Raw genomic sequence first — 21,424 nt, 5'->3', positions numbered from 1 at the left:
TGGTGGTGCCCCCTCTGGATGCCCTTATCAACCTAGTAGCGTAGAGGGATTTGTAGCGAGCCAGATGCAGTGGAACCAGTCCCTAGAACACCTGATAAGGTTCCTGTCTTTCCCAAGGATAGACCCTTTTGAAGTAAGGGTCCAGCTGCAGATGTTATCATGGTTGCTGTAGCCAGTAGAAAGGACATTTTGAATGAGAGTTCCATGGTTTATCCCCCCAGTCTGGAAGTCTGAGGTGCTGGACTAGCTCAGAAAGCACATCTTTGCTTGCACTGAGTTGTCTAACTCATTTGACAAGACTCCATAGGGACATGATCTCAGAAGTCTCAAAGATGACAAGGACACAGCAGCCTCCAGAGTCCCAATTGTCCTCTGTATAGTCAATAAAAGTATCTGTGGGGGCTTCTGTCGCATGCTGCCAACAATGTGACTCATGCTGCAGGCACTGGCATTGTCATACACCGCCATACATGGATGTGCTTGTGCAACTCTGCAGACTGTTTCAGGTTGTCCTTTAAAGCTCCGTATGAAAGATAATCTTTTTCTTTTTTTTTTTTTTTTTTGTCCAGCAGTCAAGTACACGCTTACTAGGATTGAGCAAGACAGAAAGATGCTGTCTACTTTTGGGGTTAATTTTTACACCCCACAGAGGTTCTTTTCTGGGAACCAGGAGGAGAGGAAATTACTTCCTTTGCAAACCACAGTAGTGTTTTCAAGATGTCCCTGCTGTCAGTTCCCCTTGGGGTGCAGGGGGAGGGTCAGTGGACAGTACCAAAGTGGCTGTGGTGATCCACAGAATCAGGGCTTCTGTGGACCTTTTTCTAGTAAGCCCTTCCAGTGATCCTGAAGAGTTGCCCAAATGCTGTTGTCTAGAATTAGTCAAGGAGCATGTGGTTCCCCTGACATGCCATTACTTCAGATGCCTTGGTTTTGAGGTTGTACAGTTCCCTTTTTATTCATTCCAAAAAAAATGCAAAGATCCCTTCCCACCATTCCACCCTTATCAGAGAAGGCAAGCAGCAGTGGAAATGAAATGGCTTTTTAACATAGTTATCCAGGAAGGTCCCACCCAACTAAAGAGGATCCGGGGTCTACTCTGGATTCTCTTTAGTGCCAAAAAAAAGTAAAAGGACTTCAGACCAATCCTAGATTTCAGCAGTTTGAATCAATATCAATACATTACACAGACCACTGGATGGTCACTGTGCAGTCCATTATTCCACTATTAAGGAAGGACAACTGCATGTGATTGGTAGACCTCAAGGATGCCTGCTATCACAAAAAAGATAGCCAGGTAATTGAGGATGTTCTTGCACATTCCCCTGGGTGCCAGTCATTGCATGTTTCAAATGTTGCACTTTAGCCTCAAAACAGCTCCACAGGCATTCACCTAATGTATAGCAGTAGTGGCAGTCTGGCTTGGGTTGCATGAATTTCAGGTCTTCTGTCCCTGGACAGCTGATTCCTGATAGCATCAGTGAGCGCATACTTAAAGCCAGCGACTACTTACTCCAGTTGTCTATCCTTTGGCATTACAACAAACTATGACAAGTCCAACTTGGATCCAGTACAGATGATGGAATTCATAATTTGCCATCTGGATACAATCAACCAAATTGCAAAATTACCACTCTCAAGCCTAACATCTCTTTGGCTTCAAACTTCTTTTGTTGTATGATTTTAAAGACCTTCTACTCTCCAGATATGATTTCTCAATCAGATAGCCACATCCATTCGACTGGTTCCTCTGGCCCGACTCTTCATATGTGAGTACTTAAGTGAACCTTATCCAGACAGTGGTCAGCTCTGTTTCATCCCATGGACTTCCTAATCCATCTATCTGGCATTTGCCGCCACCACATTATTTGGTGGCTGGAATATCTTCAAGTTTCAGCAGACTGACCATTTGTTTTTCTTCATCTTCAGGTCACAGTTACAAAGGATTTTTCTCTCTTTTGGGGGGGGGGGGGGGATGCAGTTTTGAGGAAGGTAGTCCAAGGTTACCTGGTCCTACTTGGAACCCAGTCTTCACCTCAGTGTCCTAGAGATGAGAGTGGTCCTGCTAGTGTTGCAGGCATTTCAGGACCTTCTCCCTAAAGATGTGATTGCAATCCAGTCTGGCAATGTCTGTGATCTGGTGCATAAAGAGGAACCCATTTGTACCTATTGATCATCGTGTTTCACTGTTTTAGTCCTAACCAATGGGTTATCCGGCTCCCGGTAGCCCTCGATCGGCCAAAATACCAAAGGTAAGTAAAAATGACTGTTGGAAAGGACATCAGGACATCCAATACAAAAGGAGGCAGCCGACGTCACTTTCTCAGTCTTCTATGCTGCGGAGCCCAGAGCAGAAGCACTTCTTGCACGAGTGCCGGTCGGCAGTTTACCTTTTGTGTTTCCGACTAGGAAGTTGAAGTCCACTACAGCTAAGTAACCCATTGGGGATCCTCTTTTCTTGCCTTAACGAATGTCAGAAAAGGTTAATAATTGTCTTAACTGTGGAAAGCAGATTCCCCATAGAGATTTTCATTCCTATTGTATTATTTGTTTAGGCCTTGACCACTGCATTCCTAATTGTGATCTTTGTGCTTCCTTTAATCCGCATACTATTTGTCATCGGGCTAAGCATTTTGGAGTTTGGCCTAAGTTTGTCGTTATGGCGTCTGCTGATCTTCATGCTTCAGATATCCCCAAGAAGCGTAAGGATAAGGACCGCGACAGGCTTCCGAAGATCAAGTCCTCTGATGATGTTAGGTTGGTCGTCAGTCATGCGGTGGCCAGTGAGGTGCCTTTGCAGCACCTGCAGCCCGCAGATTTTCAACCGCAGGCCTCGGTTGAGACCATTTCTGAGGTCCCCAGGCTTTGCCTTCTGACCCTTACGCCTGTTGCCTCTTCAGCTGGATCCGGAGCCGCAAAGCTGACTCTGGTGTCTGAGACCTCCGTTCTTCGTTCAGACAGCAAGCTCATACCGACGACTTTGGCTGCAACTTCGGCAGTTGCCAGGCCTCCTGAGTCCTTTATGCTTGCAGGTAAATCTTCCAGCCATAAGCCTGTGAAGAAACAGGCTCCAGTTTGGCTGATGACCTTTTGACTCTTATCAGGGGTTCACAGCCTCCTCCTTCAAAAAGGGGTAGGGATGTCTCTCCTGAGGCTTTGTCCTTTTCAGGTTCGGATGCTTCTAGTATTTCTGTGGATGAAGAAGTTTCTCAAGCTTTCTCTCCTTTTGAGGATTCAGACACAGAGGAGTCCATCCCCTCTGCTGCTTCTCCAGAAGATTTCTCTTTTGGTTATATGTTAAATACTCAGGGAACATTTTAAATGGGAAAGTCAGGATTACTTCCTTTCTAAGAAAAGGATTAGGGAGTTTTTGGATTTGCCTCAGCACAAGCCTTTGGCTATTCCTCATGTGTTGGAAGTGGTTGATGTGTTTCTGGAAAATTCCTTGACTCCAAATTCGGTTCTTCCTGCCCCGGGAAACCTGACAGGCACTATAGAGTTCCTGATTCTCATTTGCTTCTTTTCAGGAATCCGTTGGCTGATCCAGAGGTTATTTCTCCAGGCCCTAAAGTAGTTAAGGCCACTGTTACTAAAAATCCTGTTCCTTCTGACAGGGAATCCAGGAACCTAGGTAAGTGGGGTAAAAAGGTTTATACCTCTGCCACTCTTGCCATTAGGTCTACTAATTGTCTTTTTCATATGCTGAAGTACCAGCAGCACACCTTGGAAGCTATTAAATCTAGGATAGCAGGTGTACCTTAGTTAGCGGAGAGTAAGGATATGTTGGATTTGCTGAATTCTGCCAGTCTAGTCAGTAAGCATTCTTTACATTGTGGCTTTGACATTCTAGAAGCCTCCTGTAGGGCTACAGCTTACTGGCTCTGTTATTAGAAGGCATGCTTGGCTCAGGGAGCAGCCCCTGCCAGAGCCTGTCAAGGCTAAACTTTTGGATGTACCTTTGCATAAGGACAGTCTTTTTGGCAGCAAAGCAGAGGAAGTGCTCAAGAAGATGGAAGACAAGGCCAAGTCTATGTGGACAGACTTTCTGCAAGTTCATCTCCTCGTTTTAGCAGGAATTACCCTTCTAAGAGTTGGACGTTGCCTGATACTAGCAGACAGAGCCATTCTAGGACTAGAGGTTACAAATCTTCTAGGGGGCAGGGGGCTACCCCTCAAAGGTCTCAATGTTGTCAGGCTTCCTCTTCCAAGACGGGTTCTAAACCTGCATCTCAATCTGAACATTCTCAGTGACTCTGTCCAACTTCTGCCTGTTCTTGCCTGCCCGGAGAGTCCTTTAGGGGGAAGGTTGGCCCTGTTTGCAAATGTCTGGGCCGCCATCACGGATGACAAATGGGTACTCAGAACAGTATACCCTAGGGCACAAGTTTTCTTTCCACACCTTTCCAGTACCCAAAGGATTTCTGGACACTCCTCTAAACCAAAGGGCAGAAGTAGAAAAGCAAATGTTGTCTCTTGTTACATCTGGGAGCAATAGAATCAGTTCCTGCTCAGCAGTTAGGCCAGGGATTCTATTCCAGACTTTTCCTAGTTCCAAAAAAAGAAGGCATCTGGCTTCCTATCCTGGATCTATCCATCCTGAACACTTTCTTGATAATTCCAAAGTTCAAAATGTGCACTTTGCATCAGTTACTGCCAATGTTGGAAAAGGATTCCTGGCTGGTATCATTGGATATCAAAGAAGCTTATCTGCACATCCCTATCAGGGAAAGTTGCAGGCAATACCTTTGTTTCAGGGTGGGCAAGCAACATTATCAGTTCTCTGCGCTGCCCTTTGGCTTATCTACTGCTCCCAGAGTTTTCACAAAGTGCCTGGCTCCAGTCATTGCTTTTTGCAGGCAAAAGAAAATTCAGATTTATCCATATTTGGACGAGTGTCTAATTCAAGAAAATTCTCAGGAACAGCTGCTAAAGGATGTAGAATTTGTAAAGACTCTTCTCTCTTCCCTAGGTTACACTCTCAACGTGGAAAAATCAAAAATGGTACCATCCAAAGAGATTACATTCCTGGGAGCGAGTCTGAATACAGCTGCCCAGATGATATATCTCACCCAGGAGAAGCAGACAACTCTTTCAACTTACTTCAAGGATTTGGCAAGCCTGTCCCAGCTCCCCTGCAAGGAAATACTTGCAAGCTCTGGGATTCATGGCCTCTTGCATTCTCATGATTTCATCTGCAAAACTGCATATGAGGAAATTGCAGTGGTATCTCAAGAATAATTGGTGTCAACACACACAGGACCTGGATGTGCTAATTCCTCTGCTTCCATGTCTGCGGACAGAGTTTCTTTGGTGGGCAGCAGCCTGTCTACAGAACAAAGGCATGCCTTTATGCCCACCCCTGGCCACTCAAGTTCGTATCACAGACGCATCGGACTACGCCTGGGGAGTTCACCTGGATGGCAGATGCATACAGGGAAGCTGGAATGCTCAGCAGATGCATCTGCACATAAATTTAAAGGAATTGATGGCAGTCCAGCAGGCTTTACTAGCTTTCAAGCATCATCTTTCGCCAGAGACCCTTCTTGTCAGGACAGACAACACCACAGTCATGTGGTACATCAACAAGCAGGGAGGGACTCATTCTTGCATCCTGAGCAGACAGAGTACGAGTCTTTGGTCCATAGCAGCATCCCTGGGCCTGGATCTCCTAGCTCAGTTTCTTCCAGGAGAGCTCAGTGTTTTGGCAGACCAGTTGAGCAGACAGACCCTGGATCCTCATGAGTGGCAGCTGAACAGAGCAGTTTTTCACAGCATCATTCAAAGTTGGGGCACTCCAAGTGGATTTCTTCTCCCCTCCAGACAACCATCTTCTACCTCTTTTTTGCACCAGACCGCATCACAGCAGAGCCTGGAGAGTGAATGCCCTGCCCTTCGACGCTGCTGTCAGTTTGTGCCTTCCCTCCTCTTCCTCTTTTTCCCCAGAGTATTATTGAAGATCATGGACGAACGACCATGGACTATTCTCATAGCTCCGGACTGACCCAGGCAGCATTAGTTTCCACTGATTTGCAGTCTCTCCCAATTTCCTCCTTGGCATCTTCCTCTGAGGCCAGATCTTTTGGTTCAGGAAGGGGGTAACGTTCTACATCCTCATCTTCAGTCTCTCCATTTGGCAGCTTGGCTCATTGTATGACTCCATCCTATTCTTCAGGAAGAAGTCCCAGTAGGTGGTTGACGTGCTGAAGGAGGCCAGGTGGCCTAGCACTAGGAAGTCTTATACTGGTAAATGGGAAAGATTCTCTCTTTGGATGCAGGCTAGAGGGGAATCTTCTTCTCAGCCTACCCTTCCTCTGATCCTGGAATACCTGGCTGATTTGCTTCAGGGTGGTCTTTCTTTTTCCTCTATCAAGATCCATGCTTCAGCCATTTCTGCTCATTGTTCTTTTGAACAACCCATTTTCTTTTATCCTCTGATGAAAATGTTTCTCAGAGGTGCTTGCAACTTAAAACCTCCCAGAAGGGTGCTTACTCCAGCCTGGGATCTTAATTTTGTTCTAGAGAAACTCACTCTTCCTCCTTTTGAGCCAGTTGCCACTGCAGATTTAAAGTTTCTCTGTGAAAGACTGCCTTCCTCTTGGCTATAACTTCAGCAAGGAGGGTTTTGGAGCTTCGGGCTTTGATAGCTGTGGAGCCTTTTCTTATTTTCCATACAGATTAGGGTCTCTCTGAGAGCCAATCCCTCCTTTATGCCTAAGGTGGTTTCTAGCCCGACTCTTAATCAGTCTATACACCGTCCTCCTTTTTTTTTTTCCTAATTCTCGAAATAGAGGTGAGAGGATCCTACATTCTCTTGATGTGCATAGACAGCTCAGGTTTTACCTGGACAGGACTAAAGACCTTCGGAAATCAGCTCTGCTATTGGTCAGCTTTGCTACTGGAGCCTAGGGCAAGGCTATTTCTAAGCACACCATTTCTAAATGGATTGCTCATTGTATTACTTTTTGTTGTTCCTTTCATGGCAAGGTTCCTCCTTAAGGGGTTAGGACCCACTCAACTAGAGCAGATTCCGCTTCTGCAGCCTTTTTAAGGGGTGTCCCTACTAAAGACATTTTGGAAGCTGCCACATGGTCTTCTGTTCACACTTTCACAAAGCAGTATAATTTGCCTTTGTTTTCGAAGGTCAGGGCAGGGTTTGCCACTGCTGTTCTGTAGGGCATTATCTCCAGTCCTTGATACTCTTGGTTCCTTCTCCCATTTCTTTGGGCTTTGATAATCAACCCATTGGTTAGGACTGCAGCAGTGAAACACGAACATAGTGCAGTTGTGTACACTTACCATAAAACTAGATGTTTGAGTGTATTCACTGTTGCAGTCCTCCTTTCCCCTCCCTCCTTCCCCTTTTTTTTCGCTCTTTTCCTAAGGTACAGGCTAAATTTAGTTTAAGCCTTGTTTTCTGGGGGCTTCTGACTGTTATGGCAAGAAAGACTAAGGAAGTGACATTGGCTGCCTCCTTTTGTATCGTATGCTCTGACATCCTTTACAACCGATGACAGCCGACATCATTTTTACTTACCTTTGGTATTCTGACCGATCGAGGGCTACCGGGAGCCGGATATCCCATTGGTTAGGACTGCAACAGTGAATACACTCAAACATTTACATTTATGATAAGTGTACACAACTCTACTTTTCTGAAGCCAAGGAGGAGGTGGCAGTGGGTCGTGTCCTCTAAGCAGTTTCTGATGATAATGCACATCTGGGAGAAATCCAACATTCTGGCAGACAGACTGAGCAACAGCATCCTCGTGCATCAAGTGGTCCCTTAACCTGGAGATAGCTGTGCGAGGATTTAGCCCATGGGGCTTTCCATGCTGCAATCTCTTTGCATCCCTGTCCAACACCAAATGCAGCAGACTTTTTGGCCTGATCCCTCCAGAGGGACAGTCACCAAAGGTCACTACTGCATGCTTGGTCCGTGGACCCTCCTATATGCCTACTCAACAACTTTGTTGATAGTTTCTCCAGTAGGCAGCCCACTGCAGAATGGACTGTGATCTTCATAGTCCTCTTTTAGCCAAGACAAATTTGGCTCCCCTTTCCTTTGGCCTTATCTTCTGTACCCTACCTGGGTCATCGATCCCAGTACAGGGCTGATGTCTCGCCCCCTTGAGTCAACTTCACCCAAACCTTCAGTCCCTTAAATTACCCACTAGTTTCCTCCAATTCCAATGATGGCTAGAGATATGATATACAAGCTGTCAGGTTTATTCATGTACTTTTCTCTTCCAAGAAGCCCTTCACTGGGGAGGTTGTATGCAAATAAATGGAAAAGATTTTTTTTAGCTTCTTCCAAAGGCCTACACCATTATTTGTCCTTTGGATGCTATTTTTGATTTTCTGGTGACATTTTCCATTCTGGTCTAAGCTATTCGATTATTCAAGTTCAGTTGGTCACAATCTCCAGATTCTGTACTGGAATGGATAATATGCTGGTTGCAACCTTAAACTTTCTAAGCTTTCTTGAAAGGTCCTTTTCTGCTCAGACCTGTGCTACGAGTTTTAGTTTCTCCTTGGAATCTCAATTTGCTGTTAAAATTTCTCACCAGAGCTCCCCCCCATTATTATCTTTTTTTTTTCTCTTCTATCATTATTGGAGGTCCTCTAGCAATTAATATACAACACTCCCTTTTCCTTCATCCCTGATAGTCGGCTGAATATCTGTCCTGAAGTCCTTTCTTTGTCATATTCATATACTCGTTTCATTCCAAATGTGTCTCCTGTAGCACTGGTATTTGCCCTCTGCATTTCTTATTACAACTCACTGCTCTCAGCTTTTTTTGTCTGTACCTGTGAGGTCATTAACATTCCAAAGTAATATGGATAGCCATGGCCATTATGATAAGCAGTTGTTATTCCCACCTATTACATACAACAGTTTTTTTTTAAATGTCGATTTCCAACTTTTGTGTTGCATGCAAACACTTTTTGGCAGGTTCATCTTTTATCCAGTTGTTTCTTGTCATCTCTGTTTGACCTTGTGCCACATTTTACAAGAATTTGTTTTAATACGAACCCTCTAGCAAAAAAAAAAAAAAACACACCCCAAGAACATATTAACTTGAACACACAAAATGTATACTTCAGATAATGAAGTTTAACTGTTCTGATAAGAACAATTTTCCCAAACTGACAGCTGTACCAACAAACTTTACCTAACCTAAAATTAAGGTGATCAGTGCTAAGGCACATGTTGCACCCTATGCTGCAACTTACAGTAATCGCTGTATGTCCTTGTTGTATGTCTGTTGACTTCCCAGATGTGAAAAACAGCTTGTATTCTTTTAGAAAACATTAACATTTAGCCTTAAGAAAAAGTGAACGGACTATCTTTAAATAAATGTAAATTACACCCTGTTGTAGTAAATGCATTGACGTATCTATTTAGCTGAAGTGTTTAGGTACCCTGAAAAGCTGCTGTCTTATTCACTTCCAAAAATTTCAAGCTTTATTTTTTTTTTATTGAGCTTCTTGCCTTTGTACAACACCCAGAACCCTTGATGTTTTGCCTGTACTTGTAGGGAGCTCATATCCATGGAATCATAAGAACAGAATATGCAGCTGCCCTCAGCTGCCGACTTCCCAACTCACACTGACCACTTATTTGCTAAAGGAAAACATTTCACTACATTCACAGTGTTCTCTTATTTTTAAAGCCTACATGCTTAAAAAAAAACTTTTAAAAATTAGGCTAATTGAATTTATCCAGACATTCAGCTATTGAAAAGCAACAGAAGACATCTCTATTCTAAATGCAGTGCATTTTTATACACCACCCCCTACCTCAACAGCCCAGGATTTCATATTAATTTAAACATGTTTTTTAGACGCTCCTGACTTATGTACTGCAGTAGTCTGACTTGCTATACAATATGCTTTTTATGTTATGAAGCATTTTATACAAATATGGTTTAGAACAGAAATTGTTTACTTATAATTTTTTTCTTACTTCCAAACATTAGTGACACACAGTGGAGTATATGCCTTTCAGGCTACACACCAGGTTAAGAAAGTCAATAAAAGTCCAGTCTTTCTCAGCCACCTTTTCTTGGAAAGCCAGATTTCACATCACATTTGTTCACTAATTTCAGTGTTGTTGGTCTTCCTTGTTCATTTCCATCTCCCAACCCCAGACTCTGGTTCAAGGTACTCCTATTCTTCCAGTCAAGTCCTGTGCTTTTTTCTGCGTCTCAAGCATTTTCATTTGGAACATTGAAAAAGGTTTCACTGGCAAATTGCATCTCCAGAACTTTATTACCAGAACTCTCCTTCTGTTTGATGACTCGCTTTTTGTTGGGCAACTTTTATATTTTCTATCTAGCCTTTTCTGCATTAAAAAATTATGTTGAGCTTCGTGGAAGAAATGTTCTGAAGATAGCTGGATACAGCAACTTGAATCTCATACCTACCTCTAGACATTCTATGATTGCTGGGATAAATGTGCTTCTCTTCTGTCTGGTGTACAGTGAGTAATCATTTTCCACAAACTTTCTACTGTCTTCAATTTTTAATACTTTGCTCTTCTGCCACAGTTTTGTCAGGATCAAATCTTTCTGCTGGTAGGTTTGCATCTTTTCTAATAAAGGTATTGGCTGCTTTTTCATGACCAGCTTTGGAGCATACACGCAAATTGCCCTTTTAATTAACCAATCCTTCTGTGGAGTACCAGTCAAGTTGCTTACGTGTGCTTTCATGAAATTAATACAGTCTGTTTCTTCTAGTTTCTCTGGTTCAGTGGAAAATATCAGGTTTTCTCTACGTGCTGTGTTTTCTAGCTCTACCATTTTTTTTTAAACAGCTCTTGAAATGTCTCATTCTGCCTGTCTTTTCTTCTGTTTGACTTATATTTGCAGTTTTATCAGTTCATCTGCGTAGCTGTTTAATGCTTCAATTTTTCCAGCCGTTTGTTGTTTGAGTTGCTATACTCCTTCTGTATTTCATTTATTTTAATCAGTTCTGAGCACATTTGAGTTTTCTCTCTAAGTTACTGGAAGCCATCTTTCTTGTACCATAGCTGAAGCTTGAACTGCTTTTTTGCTGAACAGCTGCAGGATTCTTCCCAGTCACTGTTTTCTCTACCTATTCTAGTTAGTTTTCTTTCAGGCTCTTTGAGTCTTCTTTACTGGTGTCTAGGCAGTGTACTTTCTAGCCAGTAACTGAATTTTTACAAAAACTGTCAGAATTACTAGACCTTATCTCTGGTCTTTTTTCACAGTGGGAGAGCTGAGATTAAGCTGTTTCAGTGTGCAGCAATCTTGGAAGTCATTAACCATGGTTCTGCTGGGTTCTTCACAGCTAAAGATATGATCCCAGTCTGCTTTCACCAAATTTTCACATTTCCAGCATATATCTGAGTATTGTGCATTTGGAGTATAGAACAATCTTTACATTCATTTTCAAGAAAATGCCTTCCAAAACAATAAAGAGGCAGTTGACTAGATGATTTCAACATTAAATTGCCCTCATCTAGTTCATTAAAAGATAAGATGTTCTCCTTTTCATCTGTTGAATTATTCTTTACATGAGGGAGATGTCCTTCAAGGATGCATCTGCAGTCCTAACATATGGGTTGTCCTGCCTCAGGCAGCCTTCAAAGTCTGGGTCTGGCCTCGGCTGATGTCGCACTTCACCCGACGTCATAGCTGCTGTGAATTGGGTATAAAGGCATCAGCCGACGCCATTTTCCTCAGTCTTTCTTGCAAGCAGAAGCTGTTCGCAAGTGCGGTTGGTCAGATCCAGAGATTTCTACGAAGACTTCTAAAAGCTAAGTACCCGTTGGGGACTCTTTCTTGCCTCAGCCGATGTCAGAAAAAGTAAATAATTGTTTAACTTGTGGGAAACAAATACCTCATAAGGATTTCCACTCTTACTGCCTTCCTTGCTTAGGCCCAGACCACGGCGTATCAGCTTGTCTAGCCTGTGCTTCCTTCAACGCGGACACTTAGATGTCGGTTGGAGTTTGGAGGAGTTTTTGGTCAATTAGCTAAAAGCGTAAGGAAAAGGACGAAACCATGGTTAAGCCTACCACGTTCTTCAAAGCATACCTCCGACAGCCGAGGCCTCACACAGCATAGCTGAATCTGCTACCGAAATTTCTCCTGCTGTATCAGGCACCCAGGATTTATCAGATACTATCCCTTTAGACATATCTACTCCTGTGCCTCTATGTCCATCAAGGCTTTTTCTAGGGCTAAAGCAGCTAAATCATCGAAGGCCTTGCCTGCTAAAACCCCACACAGGCCTACTTCTAGTTCCCAAATGCTTAGCCTGGCTGAAGATCTCATTTCCTTGATCAGGGGATCCCAACCTCACCCAGACAGGGCCTCTCAACCCCCTCCAGAGAAAGGCCTAGAGCAGAGCCCCGAACCAGTTTGACTGACTACTCCTCGGATGAGTCAGAAAATTCAAATCCTCCAGAAGGCCCTTATTCTCCATATGAGGATTCTGATGCAGAAGACTCCATTCCTTCTGCCTCTCCTCCTGAGGAATTTTCTTTTGGGGAAACCTTACATGCTATGAGAGAGCATTTCAATGTCTCAGATTCAAGGAAAGGCTTAGGACCTTTTCACATTTACCACAGCATAGGCCTTTAGCCATTCCTCCAGTACTAACAGTTGTGGATGATGCATTTAATGATGCCTGTACTGCTCCTGACTCTCGACAGATATTACAGGGTCCCACACACACTTTCACTTGTATAAGGCTCCTATTGCAGATCCTGAAACCATTTCTCAGGGCTCCAAGCAGCAGCAGCTGCAAAAAAAACCCCCCCCCTCTGAAGAGAATCTAGAGCATAGAGAGAGGGGTAAAAGTTTATACTTCTGCTACTCTCTTTCTGGGGGGCCTTAAACTGCCAATTCCACATGATCCAGTATCAGGAATTTTTGTTAGACCAGCTAAATAAAAAACTGTCCTCTCCTGAACCAATAGACCATAAGTCCCTTCAGGATTTGGTACATAACACTCAGCAGGTCAGTAATCATTCTTTAAATTATGATGCACTGGAGGCTTCCTTTAGGTCAGCCTTGACTGGAACTGTGATCAGAAGGCATGCATGGTTAAAAGAGCAAACCTTACCAGACCATGTCAAGCCAAGGCTCCTAGATGCTCCCATGGAGAAACAAAGTTTGCTTGGCTCCCCTGCACAGCAAGTGCTAAAGAAGGTGGAAGAAAAAGCAAAATCTGTTCAAACAGCCAAGGATTTCTTACAGGTCCAACCTCCGAGGTTTAGTAGAAATTGGCCAAGACTTGGTCCTTTCCAGACGCACAGAGAAGAGGCAGAGGTCAATCCAGAGGGGCCTACAGGGGCGTCAGTGGCAGCCTAACAACCAGAAGTACTGCCACAGATCCAGCTACTACGTCAACAGGACAGACACAATGACTTGGCTCTGACACTGCCTACCAGGGAACAATTGGAAGCACCCTTAGCTAGCCTTATTTTCCGTAAACTGGCATTACATTACAGGAGACAAATGGATTTTACAGACAATGGACAAAGGCTACAGGTTTCACTTCCACACTCTACCAAAAGAGAGGAATGCCAAACCTTCCACCAAACCAAAAACAAGCGCTCTAGGACAAATCAACCACTTACTAAGAATGAGAGCTATAGAAAAGTACCACCTATGGAACAAGGGCAAGGATTTTACTCCAGACTTTTCCTGGTACCAAGAAAAGAAAACCAATGGAGGCCTATTCTCGACCTGTCCGCTCTGAAAACATCTCATTGTTCCAAAATTCAAAATGCTGACCCTACAGCAACTTCTTCCCATGCTGGGCAAGGAGTCTTGGCTGGTGACTCTAGATCTCAAGGAGGCATACCTGCGTCCCTATATGACCAGATTGCAGAAGATACCTCAGATTTCTTGCAGGATCAGAGCATTATCAATTCTCAGCATTGCCCTTTGGCTTATCTACGTATTCACGAAATGCCTGGCATCAGTAATTGCTCATTGCAGGCTTCAGAATTCAGATTTATCCATACCTGGACGACTGCCTGATACAAGCGGACAACAAGACCAAATTAACACAAGATTTGGAAAAAGTTATACAACTACTACAAGCCCTGGGATACACAGTCAACATGAAAAAGTCAAGACTGTTACCATCCCAGAGGATAACATTCTTGGGTGCAGAATTGGACACTTCAAATCAGATGGCTTTTCTCACAGCAGAAAAACAAAAGCAACTACCACTCTATTTCAGGGCATTGACAACACAGAACCAGCTTACAGCAAGGAAAGTCCTACAAGCCCTGGGTTACATGGCATCCTGCATAATATTGGTTCCACATGCCAGGCTGCATATGAGGAAGTTGCAATGGTACCTAAGGAATATATGGTCTCAACACAAGCACAGCCTAGAAGTTCAGATTCCAATAATTCCATGCCTGAAGCAAGAATTCCTGTGGTGGGCTCAGGCCTGTCTGTTGAACAGAGGACTGCCCTTTCACAAATCTCACCCAAGCCAGACTATCTGGACCTAGGCTGGGGGCACAGATGGTGGACAAGTGTATACAAGGCCTATGGACACAAGACCAGCTGAACCTGCACATAAATCAAAAAGAGATGCTGGCAGTCAAACAGGCAATCCAGACATTCAGACCGTTTCTTCAACAGGGTAATTTGCTGATAAGGATGGACAACACCACAGTCATGTGGTATATCAACAAACAAGGAGGCACACATTCATATCCTCTATGCCGGATGGCAATGGACCTGTGGAATGTAGCCCTGAACTTCGACATTCAGCTCCAGGCCATATTTGTGCCAGGAAAAGAAAATATACTAGCAGACACCTTAAGCAGAACTACCACGGATGCCCATGAATGCCCACGAATGGATGCTGCATCCAGACAGCTTCAAATCCATTACAAAGAAATGGGGACTACCAGAAATAGACCTGTTCGCGTCCCCACACAACCACCAATTGAGGAAATTCTGCACAAGGACATCCCACCCACTAGCTTGGAAGGTGGACTCCCTCTCCTTCAGTTGGGAAAACCTGACAGCATATGCATTCCCACCTCTTCCTTTGATGCACAAAGTGCTACTGAAGATCAAAGAAGATCGACCAAGGATCATCCTGATAGCTCCAGACTGGCCGAGGCAGCATTGGTACCCGCTACTGAGGAGTATGGATGGCCTCTTCCTCTTGTTCCTCTACTGCTAACACAGAACAACTTCAAGATCCTACATCCAAACTTGAAAACACTACAGCTGGCAGCCTGGAATATTATATAAAACAAAATAACCCAGATTTATCCCAGAGGGTTAAAGACATTATACTGGAGGCTAGACCCTCCACAAGGAAGACTTACTCAGCCAAATGGAAAAGATACCTCATTTGGAGTACAGCAAAAGGAGAAAGTGTATCATTACCAAATATAGCTAACATCCTGGAATACTTAGCAGACCTTTTCCACAATGGCCTGTCTTACTCCTCCATTAAGATTCATGCATCAGCAATTTCAGCAAAATACAACATGGATCCTCCAGTCTTCTCTCATCCTCTACTCAGGCAGTTTCTGAGAGGAATTAAAATGTAAAGCCTCCAAGGAAGCCACCTTTGCCTACATGGGACCTCAACTTTGTCCTGGAAAAGTTAACACTCCCCCCTTTCGAGCCAGCAGCAACAGCAGAGTTACAGTTCTTATCTTGGAAAACTGCTTTCCTGCTTGCAATCACTTCAGCAAGAAGAGTTTCTGAATTACAGGCATTAATGGCAGTACAGCCCTTCCTTATCTTCCACCAGGATAGAGTATCCTTGAGAACCAACCCTACTTTTATGCCGAAGGTGGTCTCCAGGGTGTCATTGAACCAAGCAATACATCTACCAACATTCTTTCCCAACCCACAGAACAGAGGGGAAAGACTACTACATACCTTGGATGTGCACAGACAATTGCGCTACTATCTGGACAGAACCAAGAACAATAGAAAAACTGACCAGCTTCTGGTAGCATATGCAACAGGAAAAGCAATTTCAAAACAGACAATCTCAAAATGGATAGGAAATTGCATTAGATTTTGTTACTCTTTTCATGGAAAGACAACTCCAGAAAACATCAGGCCTCACTCCACAAGAGCTACAGCCACTACTACAGCTTTCGTGGCTACCAAAGACATTCTAGAGGCTGCTACTTGGAGCTCCGTGCATACATTTGCCAAGCATTATAATCTGCCTTTATACTCCAGATCCCGAGCAGGTTTTGCAACTGCTGTTTTGCAAGGGATCTTAACTACACCATAATCATTTTAGTGCCTCCTCCCCCAGTTTGGCTATGGTATTCTACCCATATGTTGGGACTGCAGTTGCATCCTTGAAGGACATAGTACAGTTTTGTACCTACCATAAATGTAGATGTCCGAGGTATGCATCTGCAGTCAGATACCACCCTCCTTCCCTCTGTGGTACTCCTAGGGTATTTGCCCATCTTGTAGCTAGCTGGGGAATCTATTATGGTGTATTTGTTGTATATATGTATATACATGTTATTTTTGTTTGCTCTCTACTGTTTGGAATCATTTGCATTTATCCAAATTTAGCCTTCCTAGAGGGCACCTGGCATCTGGGGCAAGAAACACTGAGGAAAATGGCGTCGGCTGATGCCTTTATACCCAATTCACAGCAGCTATGACGTCGGGTGAAGTGCGACATCAGCCGAGGCCAGACCCAGACTTTGGAATCCGGCCGACCGAAGGGCTGCCTGAGGTAGGACAACCCATATGTTAGGACTGCAGATGCATACCTCTCTGACATCTACATTTATGGTAGGTACAAAACTGTACTTTCTCCACCATATATGACCCGACATCGGCCAGTATACAAATGTCTACTCGCCAAGTCATTAGCTGTGATTTTCTCAGATAAGTGCCCCATTGGGGAATTCTTCTTTTTTTTTTTTTTTTTTTTTTGCTACTGTGTTTTGTTGTAGGGTTCATCTCATCTAAAACAGGCAAATGGCAGTATGGAAGACAAATTCCACATAAACAAAGCCATCTCCAGTGTTTGTTCTGCATAGCGCCTACTCACATCCACAAATCCTGTCCCATTTGTCAGGCCTTTGTACCAAAGACCCTAAGAAGTAGACTTTCCTCCTTAGCCATTTACTTGGAAAACCAGTGCTTAAAGTTGGTAGCTAAAACTGAAATGGAGGGTCCTCAGGGCCCAAGGTCGATTTGGTTATGAAGCAGAAGACCAAAAAGCCAAGGCCTGAACCGTCTGCTGCACCTCTTATCATGGCTGTCTCTCCTGAGACGGATGAGAGCCATGAAATATATATGGTTCCTGGTTCAGGTTAATAGGCCAAGCCCAATGTTGAGGCTGCCTTGCGTCTGACCACAGACATGTCCTCCGAGGCAGAGCAGGCATCTGTATTGGATGTACAGGGGGAACCGAGGCATGATTAATGAGGGCACTAAGGGGATACCTCAGATCCTTGTGCAGGAGGAAATTCACTCTAATATTATTGAATGTAGGCCTACATCCGGACCCTCCTACCTAGGCTGACCTGCATCAGTAGAAGAAGTGGAAGTCTAAACACTTGTTCCCTCCAAGGGACCCTCATAGTGATTGACAGCAGTTCACCCAAGGCCTTTTCAAGGGTCTTATGGCCCTTAAGCCTCCTTTGGGTGTTTCAGTCCCTGCCCCCTGCTTCTCCACATAAGAGGGTTACAGAAGAGATTTTATCAGAGGACGAAACATCCTCAGTAGATGAATCTCTGGCCTGTTTCTCACAGATTCCCTCCCCTTTAGATTACACCTGTCCGGAAGAGGACTCCAATGGAGATGACTCACCCATAGAAGAACTCCCTTTTGGAGAGAGACTGGTCAAAATGAGGGATCATTTCAAATGGGAGAGCACTCTGGTATCTGAAGTACAAAAAAGATACTATGATATTCTGCAGGTGGAATCCCCCAGCCCTTTAGCTATTCCTCCTGTGTTACCTGCATTTGTAGATGCCTTTGCCTCTGCCTCTCAGGCACCAGATTCTCAGCCACCTCCCCCTAAGAAGCTTGACTGATTTTATAAGGTACCTGATGACTGCAAGTTCCTGTTCAGATGTCCTTCAGCAGATCCATTAGTTATTTCAGTGGCTTCAGACAAACCATCTAGGTTTCTGCCTTAATCTGTCCTAAAGATAAGGACAGCAGGATCCTGGAAAGGCTGGGGAATAAAGTGTATATTTCAGCCACCATGGCATTTAGAACCATTATTTACCAAACACACATGGCTAAATTTGCCCTAGAGCTTCTGTCTCAACTCTCTCAGGCCATTTCCGATTTTCTTGATTCAGAGACTAAGACTTTAGCTGTGTCCTTGCTTGGAGCCTCCTCTCAAGTAGCCCGCCTCTCCATCAAATGCAGCTGTGATGCTGCAGAGGCTTCTGCCAGGGCAGCTGCCTCTGACTGGCTGTTAATGTGATTGTCCTGATTAAGACTCCAGTCATTACCAGAGGGCATTACATCTAAATTTATGGGTTGCCCCTTTGGACAGCTCTGCATTATTTGGCCCTGCATCTGCTAAGTTAAGTCTTTGCAGGAAAATGCTAAGGAATTGCAGGAATTGAAACACATTTTTATTTCCCTAGTGCCCAACTTTCAACAAAATTATCCATCAAAACCTGCCTTTATATGTAGACACTCCCGTCTTTCTCCACCTAAAACAAAAAAGGGTGGTAGGAGGCCTCAGCAGCCCACTGCTTCTCCTGCAACTCTGGCTCAGAAGCAACCTATTCCTGACAACCCTGGTTCCCTCTGACTGCCCAAACCAGCTCTCCCGCATTCCTCTTCCCTAGAGCCTGCCTGTATCTCTGCTAGTCTGGGAGTGCACAACTCAAGACTCCTGGGTTTTCTCTGTCATTCAGAAATTATGCTTTCTGGTATGGGTCTCCCTACCTTCCTTCAGGGGCATCCCTCAATCACCAAGGGAACAACTACTCTCCTTTTCAGAGGTACTGCTAGACCTGCTGAGACAAGGGACTATTCAGGAGATTCCTCAAGACCGAAAAGGGAGTGGTTTCTACTCCATAATGTTCCTAGTGCCCAGAAAGGAGGAGACCAATTTTGGATCTGTTATTTCATCACCTTCTTGAAGGTACCCACCTTCTGTATGTTAACACTTCAAACCCTGTTCCCCCCTTATTCTGCCACAAATCTACTTGGCTTCCTTGGATATCAAAGATGCATACCTACACATTCCCATTCCACCCCAACTGCAGGAAGTTTTTCTGTTTCTCTGTGGCTTCCTGGAATTTTCAGTTCTCTGCCTTACCCTTTGGACTCTCTACTGCTCCAAGGGTACTTACAGAATTTCTAGCTCCTGTGATTGCCTACTGTAGGCTTCAGGGCATCCACATTTTCACTTACCAAGGTGATCTCTTCTTTTTGACGACCTTCCCAGAGATCCTGGAGCAAAACATCCTCTCTGCCATTTCTTTTTTGGATTCTCCATAATCCACAAAAAATCTGTTCTCACCCCGTCTCAGGATCATATCTTCCTGGGATACAGGATGCAAACAGACCTCATGAGGGTCTCTCTTCTTCTTCAGAAGGCGCAGGACCTCACCTCCTACTTTCAAAACCTTCTGCCCCTGCACCACATTTCAGCCAGTGTGTTCCTCAGGGTTTTGGGCTTCATGACATTCACCATTCCACTGCTACCTCTTTCCCAACTTCACATGAGAAATTTTCACTCCAGTGGTTCCTAAAGTCAGTCTGGATGGCAGCATTCGCATCCTCTTGAGTCTCCCAATTCCTCTCATTCCCTGTCTGAAGAAGGAATTACAGTGGTGGATACAAGTGTCACTCAACCCAGGGACTCCCTTTGCATCCTCTGCCACCAGTCCAAGAGCTGTTCACAGATGCCTTGGATGTGGGCTGGGGGGCAGCTTTTGTGAATTTGAAAGCACAATGGTATGGTCCCCTTCTCAACAAAGGGAACACAATGTAAGGGACATGAGGACGCTGCTTCTAGCCATTCAGACCTTTTATCTTCTCTTCCTCCCAAGACCTTTAAAGCTGTTCACAGACAAATATGATTGTCCTCTGGTATGTGAACAAGCAGGGGGAACCAAATCCTACCTACTATGCAGGTTGACACTACAGGCTTTGAACGCTGGCAGTCCAATATCAGGTGACTCTTTAGGTAGTGTACATTCCAGCCAGCCAAAGTTGTGTGGCAGACACTTTGAGCAGGTCCCTAACACAGTCCCACGAATGGGTGCTTCAAAGGGAAGTGTTTCTGTACATTCTGCACCAATGGGTTATACCTCAAGTAGAGCTCTCTGCCTCCTCTAAGAACAGACAACTTACACAATTTTGTGCCAGAGTTCCATACCCTCTGGTTTGGAAGGTGATGTTTCTGTATCATTCCCTCCCCTTCTGCTCATTCTGAAAATCCTGGTGACTCCTTTTTGATCAAGTTGGCATTGTTTCTCTCTTGTCATACATGTAGCCAAGGGCAGTAACCACATGTTACCTCAGAGGGTGGACTTTCTCACTCAAGACAAAGGAACTTTCATTCATCCCCACTTTTCTACTCTTCGGTTGACTCTGTGGGTGATAAGGTCTTAATTCCTTTTAGACACGTGTTCTTTGAGGACGTGCTTAGGGTCCTGGCGGCCAGGAAACCCAATACCAGAAAATCTTACTTATCCAAGTGGTAGAGGTTTTCACTTTGTTGTTTGTCACAAAACCAGGATCCACTATCGGTGGAAATCCCCTTGGTTTTGTCTTATTTGTGTGAATTGCTCAATGCTGACTTGGCCTACTCTTCAGTGAAGGCCCCCGTGTCAGCTATTTCTGCCTGTCTGCCTGTACCCCTCCCCCCTCCCCAACTAGCAGATTTGAAGGTAAACAATTTCTTAAAGGCGTCCTTCACATTAAACCTCCCAGGAAAAATATCCCTCCTCCATGGGATCTTAATTTTGTATTTGAAAAGCTGACCCCCCCCCCCTTTTCGAGCCAGCTTCATCAGCTTCCCTTCAACAGTGCTCCCGGGAAACTATATTTCTAGTAGCTTTAACATCAGCCAGACGTGTCTGTCCTCCAGGTCCTAATGGCCTCTCCTCCCTTTTTGTTTTTTTCATAAAGGCAGGGTATCCTTGTGCACCACCCTTATTTTATGCCCAAGGTAGTCAATGAATTGTCACTCAACCAGTCCATTCATTTACCTACCTTCTTTCTTTCTCCCCAGAATTTTAGTGAGAAAGTGCTGTACACCCTGGATATGCTCAGACCAATTAGATTTTATTTAGACAAGACTAAATCTATCAGGAAATCAGACCAGATTTTTGTTTCCTATCATCGTAGGGCTCTGGGATTGACTATTTCCAAGCAGACAATTTCTACTTGGATTTCTAAGGCTACTTTGTTTTATGTGAATCATGGTAAGACCCTTGCTTCT

The 21,424-nt window shown here is 44.3% G+C and overlaps 1 protein-coding gene across 1 annotated transcript in view; it reads left to right on the top strand.

Moving 5' to 3' along the window:
- Positions 1–21,424, top strand: part of PCM1 (pericentriolar material 1) — a gene marked incomplete at its 5' end in the record, with an annotated part of 3,258,627 nt that overhangs the window by 2,947,532 nt on the left and 289,671 nt on the right. The window lies entirely within an intron of this gene.

Source organism: Protopterus annectens, chromosome 2.part1, assembly GCF_019279795.1.
Source record: "Protopterus annectens isolate FY-2018-M chromosome 2.part1, PAN1.0, whole genome shotgun sequence".
Taxonomy (NCBI): domain Eukaryota; kingdom Metazoa; phylum Chordata; order Ceratodontiformes; family Protopteridae; genus Protopterus; species Protopterus annectens.
Note: the sequence above shows the minus strand (reverse complement) of the source record. Positions and strands in the feature narration are given on the sequence as shown.